Genomic DNA, 6521 nt, shown 5'->3' on the forward strand with positions numbered 1-6521 from the left:
ACCATTATGTTTCCTAATGCAACATATGACTTTACTGTGGTCAGTTTGTGCTATAAAACTATTCTACAAATTCTACCTAATAAATAAGAGATAAATATTATTTATCCATGAGTATAAATTAGGTAAAAATATTTTACAGTGAATGCATACAGCACAAACCAGCCAAAGTGAGTTTATTGTACCCAGATATCCTTCACATGAAGAAGCTATGACATCGCTCATCAGTAATAACCTTCTCTGCTCTAAGAAGAACAATCCTAGCTTCTCTAGTTGTTCCACATAACTGAAGTCCCTCATCCCTGGTATAATTCTATTAAATCTCTTCTGCACCCTCTCCAGGTTAGGCTCCCTTCTTTGTTGGCAGTATCATCCTTGAGTATGAAGGACAACGCTACTATTATTGCTGTGGCATAACTGAAGTAACTGCCTATGTAACCTGTTATTTATTTAATCAATAAAGCCCATCTACTAATTATTTGCATATTCAATGTTTAAGTGCTACTAACTATGATTTTTAGGTTACTGAACAATTGTTAGTTCATGAGTTTGTTGTCTGACCTCTTCCTTGGTAATTGTCAAGAAAGGATTAATTATTTCACTCAGCAACTTGTGGATTCTGATGGGAGGCTGGTAGTGTAAATGCTACTATAATCTGAACTGGTTGATGGAAGACTGTTCGGCATGCCAAATTTAGGTATCATTAACTCCTAGGCACATACTAGGTGGTAGACCCCAGACAGCTCCTTGATGAAAAGTTAAGGTGAAGGTGTTAAGGATTTGCCTGGTATTCTTGATTAATAATCTTGTCAAGGTATCCATCCAAGGTTCTCTGTTCAATCGCTGGGTCTTGCTACATCTACCTAGATATTGGGTTCATCAGGAACATGATGTTTGTTTATGGGAGTGGTAGGTGATGCTGAACCCAAGAAGAATATCTAGTGTAAAAATCAAAAATTGTAAAAAGGCCCACATGTAGAACTTTAGCAAATGTCACTGGAAGTTATGTAATTCTATCCAATGCCAGCCATCATCTTTTTTTTAAATTATTGTCAAAATAAGGGACTGTGTTGTTCCAAAATAAGTCAAATCCAAGTTGCTCTGTGTCTGCCAATAACAAAAATTAAATGATTTCAAGGTTTTATGTTGAAGAGAATGAATTAGAATTTATGAGCATTAATAAATCATATAATAAAGAAACTAGTGCAGTAACCTAGTAGTTACGGCATTAGATTAGAAACCCTGAGATTGTGAGTTTAAATCCTACCACAGCAAGTTGTGAAACTGCATTCAATAAATCTAGTCATTTGTGGGTTGGCCAAGAAAGCTGTTGGACTGTTCATGAATGTCCTCTAGGGAAAGTAACCTGTCACACCGACCCAGTCTGAACTACACATGACACCAAACCCACATTTGTGGTTGGCTTTCAGTAAGGATGTCAGTGTTGTCCACATACTAAGAATAAGTAAAAAATGTTCCATACTGAGAATAAAGGCATTTCTAAATCAATTATACAAAAAGAATTAAAAGCTAGCTCATTGTAGACGACCATTAGCTATTCACTTGAGTCAAAATGAAGGTACATTGTAATTTGTAATATTTGCAGTGGAAAATGGCCTAGAATTTGCTGTCCCGATGACGGCGTGCACTCAGCGTACACCGTCGTAAGCCACCTGAAAGGCCCCGGAACTTGCGATCTGTCGCCAGATCTACCGAACCGACTGAGAAATCACTTTCGCTGGCACAGAGTTGGGCTATTTGCCCAACTATGACCCAGCAAATGCCCACAAAACTCTTACACCTGGTAAAAGCAGGTATCGGGCCTGCTTTCACCAGCGTAAGGGTTAATATAAATCTTAAATTAAAACATTTTAAATAAAAAATGATGCACAAACACTTAAAATTAGTTTATGCAAATTTTGGCCAGTTTAAAATGTTTAAAATTATTTTTCAAAAAATTACATTTTTATTGGATTTGCTATATTGAAGGGAACTTTAATTAAATTTGAAAATGAGAATTTATTTTTATTAGAACTGTCTAAATTGTTTAATTATTTGGGCATTCCATTGCATGTCATTTGGGGATTCTGTCCGGAAATGACTGTAATGGAATTCTCCTTTGTGATTGGTGGACCTGGCCCACATGATCCCAGGGATGTTTCCGAACTGCCTGTGTCCGTGGGATCCATGGGCCTTTACGCAGACATACGCTTGGAGGCCCAGGATCCGAACTCTCCGTAGCTGTGGAGCTAGTAGGTAAGTTCAGAAATATTTTGCTGGTCAGAGGCGTACTCCAGGGGTACACCTCCGACTGCAAATTCAGGGCCAATAGCTTAATAATAATGCTGAAAAAAGTAATAAGTAAAAAAGTCAATCAGCAGAAGGCTAGATCTGTCGTAATGAAGTAATTGAGGCTATATTTGAGTCATAAGACGGCATCTGTATTATATATTACACCTAACTACATAAAATCAAATACAATCAATGAATTTCTACAAAATATGGCAGCTTTTTACAGTTTGAGATATATATCCTACTAATAATCTTACAATGTATTTTTATCAAATAATGGAGTTTTCATGGGGTAAAACACCAGTATTTTCAATATAGTAAGTGCTGTTTAAGATTACAACATGACTGAAGATGAAATCACAGCTCCTATGAAAACATTGAAGAAAATTAATTTTATTAATTGCTCTGTTGCAATTCAAGTGGTGCCCACTGCCTGCTTTTTTCCAATTGATGTAAATAATAGCTTTACAGTTTATTGTTTCTCATTAAAAAGGTGCCTGCTGTCAGTCTAACCATTTTGTCTAATACCTTACATACAGTATTTAAAAAGTATAGCAGTATTACAGAGAGCTTTTTAAACTGCTGTAAGAATGTAACTTTTCAAGTATGTTCAGCAGATATTATCCACAATGAAATGCTCTGTACTTAGTCTTATCAATAGCCCAATTAAGCATTTTATTTGATTAACATCTGTTACTAATTTATCCAAGTGCCTCAGGGCTGATCAATGAAGCAGTGCTTAGCTTCACTTTCATTTAGGAATTTAATTGTCAATCCTAACAACGACTGATATTTTATACTCAATTAGAAAATGCAAAGACTGAATTTAAAGGGGCACTGCCTCTATGAAGAAAGTGTTTGGCAAATCTCTTTTATTCACTAGGACTTTCTCCCCTCTTGTTCTCTCCTAAAGGCATTGCTGGAGTATTATTCCACAAGTGCCACTTACCCTATGCCACCCTGCTCAAGTGTAATCTTTTTAAGTGAGGTATCAAACCTGGGGAAGGGGCATTAAGCCAAGCCCAGCCTGTCTTCAACTTGCATCCACAAATTGTGCAATTCCAGCAAGGGCTGTTGGAATTAATAATAGCCCAGATTTTGCGGTCAACAGTGAACGAACAGCGCTCACCGTTCATTACACTTACAACTGCCCACAGACTTTTTGTGGGCTTTAGAACAGCAACTTACCATCATTAGGCATCTGAAACAGCGCAGCACCCTCTACAAGGGATCTGGGACCTGTGAACAGGACAAGGAACAACGTGTCTCCTCAACCAATCAGATTGAAGAATCCTCACTGCGACATGCAAAGTCTAAACCAGGAAGTGCAAGCTAGAATAATTAATTCAATGTAAAGAAAGCAAAATAAAGAGAGGGAAAGAAAGATGAGATTAAGAGAGATAAAAGAGACAGATTTTTAAAAAAAAATCTCCAACAGTAATTAAAATTTGAAGGAATGAGACTCCACACTTGTAAAAGTTAATTTTCAATGCCAGAGAGGTTGTTTGGCAATAATTAAGACTTATCACACCATTAAAAATTCACTTACACTTGAATGGACAAGCCCTAACTTTTTCTGGCATGATTAGTGAGTATCTAGTGGATAAGTGCTGCAAATTCCTGCCCTTCCATGTATTTCAATGCTGAGTCTACTGGCGAGGTACTGGTGTAGTGAAGCTTGTGGAGGAGCAGGGTAAATCAAACTGCAACCTCCTGATTTCTGCATTTTATTGAGCATGTGTGAACGCCAGAAGTTGCTGTCCAATTTACTCCATAATAACGGTGAGTGGTGATAGCCTCGCTGTTATTGTTACCACAAAATCCGGGCCCATGAGTTACAATGGTGGAGGGCTTTCCTTCCTAATCTAGGTTAGGAATGGAAAAGATGCAGAAGAAACATGTCATTACAATCTTAAAAAAAACCACGAAAATGACAGTCATTGCAGTTTAACGTAAATTACACAATTGTGCAGAGTAACTGTTCTAGGAACTTCATAACCAAACATGCGATCTGTCTCATGTAGCAATGCACTGCTGACTGACTAATGTCATCAGAGGCCACCTGAAAGTATCCAGATGCACAAAGGTTAAGTGCTGTTGTCACATTCACAGTCAGAGACAAGACATTGGCCGTGATTTTCTTCCTGGAGGCGGGTTTGCGTCAGGAATGGTAGTGGGCGGGTTCCTGTCCTGCTGCCGGCCTGCTGACGCAATTTTTCATTAATTGGGCTAGTTAAGCCCACCGTGTGGGTTATCCGCCCTCATCATAAGGTGTGGGTCTGTTCGGCTGATATGCTGACCCGTTTGCAGCCAGTGCATTTAAGGGGGACATTTCTCCATTGTATCTCAGGTTGTTTCTGGTGCTTCTGACTGCTGCTTCTCACCACGATGTCTGCAGAGAAACAGAAGGCAGCTCCCCGCTTCAATGAGGACTCCCTCCATGTTCTTGTGGAGGAAATCAGAGGACATCGGGAGTTCCTGTACCCATCTGATGGAAGAAGGAAACCTCCTCAGCAGTCAAAGGCAGCCTGGCTGTGAATAGCTGAGATCAATGCCAGGTCTGTGTATAGATGCACCTGGGTCCAATGCAGGAAAAGGTTCAATGATCTCCTGCATTCTGGAAAAGTGAGGTATAAAAGCTCACTTACCTTAATTCTGCTGTGCCTGTCATCATATCCCCATCACTCTGCATTGCTAACCATACTCCTGCACATCCTAACTCAACCTAACATCCCTTGCACCATTCCCCCATCCCACTCTCCCTATGCACAGATTCACTTCCCCATCTTACTATGCACCCCTCAGACCCACCCTCAAGGTTACGCACTGACAACAACTAACAACTCAAAAGGAGGGAACTTCGTTATGGGAACCCACTCCTTCACATTCTCCTTCTAAACATCTATCCTATCCATTCTTTACACTCATTCCATCACTCTCACTGAAACTCCAGTTCTTTCCCTCATTGCAGGAAAAGAGAGTCCATAATAAGAGGGAGAGGGAGAGAAAAGGAGGACCACTATCCTTATCACAGCTGACCAAAGCTGAGGAGGCTGCTCTGGAAATTGTGGGATCAGGGGAACAGCTCGAAGTGGGGGATGGAGAGATGAGCTTATTTGAACTACCTGGTGACAGAATGCTTCTCCATCCATCTTATTTGGCTTTCATGAGTGACACACATGGCATCTGATGTCATTAGAAATGGAATGCTCATCATGTGCACAATGGGATGTGTCTGCAGTCTACATATCAAATGACTAACTCATGTCTTTCCTCTCCCACAGGACCATCAAGAACCCCCCTCCCTACTGCCCAGGAGGAAGAGCCGGAAACTCCTCAGAGGATGCTGCATCCACTGAGGGAGCAGTGTCAGCAGAAATGATTGCACCCAGCACCAACGCAGTGACGCACACCACGGTGGGCTGTTCACGAGTTAGAGTAGTATTGTCACCTGGTATATCACAACGCATGAGTGAGCAAGAGCAGATGGTGGAGACAGGGATAGCATTGGAGGATCCTCATCAGAGGCCGCAGGACGCTCCTAGCTCTGCTCAGCTGCATGTAGACGCTGAGCTTCGGGGGCCATCCAGAAAGAGAGCAGTGCTGGAGTTTCAGGACCAGGTGCAGGAGGCTCTGACTGGACTGGATTTGCAACCACGGTGACTGCAAGTGTGCAGAGAATGGAGGAGTCCATCTCAAACATGAGCAATGCCGTGGAAAGGATGGCAACCTCCATGGAGGACATAAATCGCCAGACTCAAATGAACATGGTGACTCTTCTAAATAGATGGTCAGCTATGGAGGATAGATGGGTATATTTCATGGAGAGGTACCAGAGGTACATGGATGTTCCCATTATGAGGACTGTCAGTACAGAGATGGGTACTGTTTTTCCTACCGAAGTAGATAACTTCACATTTATCCACGTTATACTGCATCTGCCATGTATTTGCCCACTCACTCAACTTGTCTAAAGAGGCTTCAAGGCGATTTAGATAAGTTGAGTGAGTGGGCAAATACATGGCAGATGCAGTATAACGTGGATAAATGTGAAGTTATCCACTTCGGTAGGAAAAACAGAGAGGGAGAGTATTATTTAAATGGTGATAGATTGGGAAATGTTGATGTACAGAGGGACCTGGGTGTCCTTGTACACCAGTCACTGAAAGCAAACATGCAGGTGCAGCAAGCAGTTAGGAAGGCCTTCATTGCAAGAGGATTTGAGTACAGGA

Source organism: Somniosus microcephalus, chromosome 16 (assembly GCF_052327205.1).
Source record: "Somniosus microcephalus isolate GS21.2 chromosome 16, FLI_Smic_1.0, whole genome shotgun sequence".
In the NCBI taxonomy this organism is placed as follows: domain Eukaryota; kingdom Metazoa; phylum Chordata; class Chondrichthyes; order Squaliformes; family Somniosidae; genus Somniosus; species Somniosus microcephalus.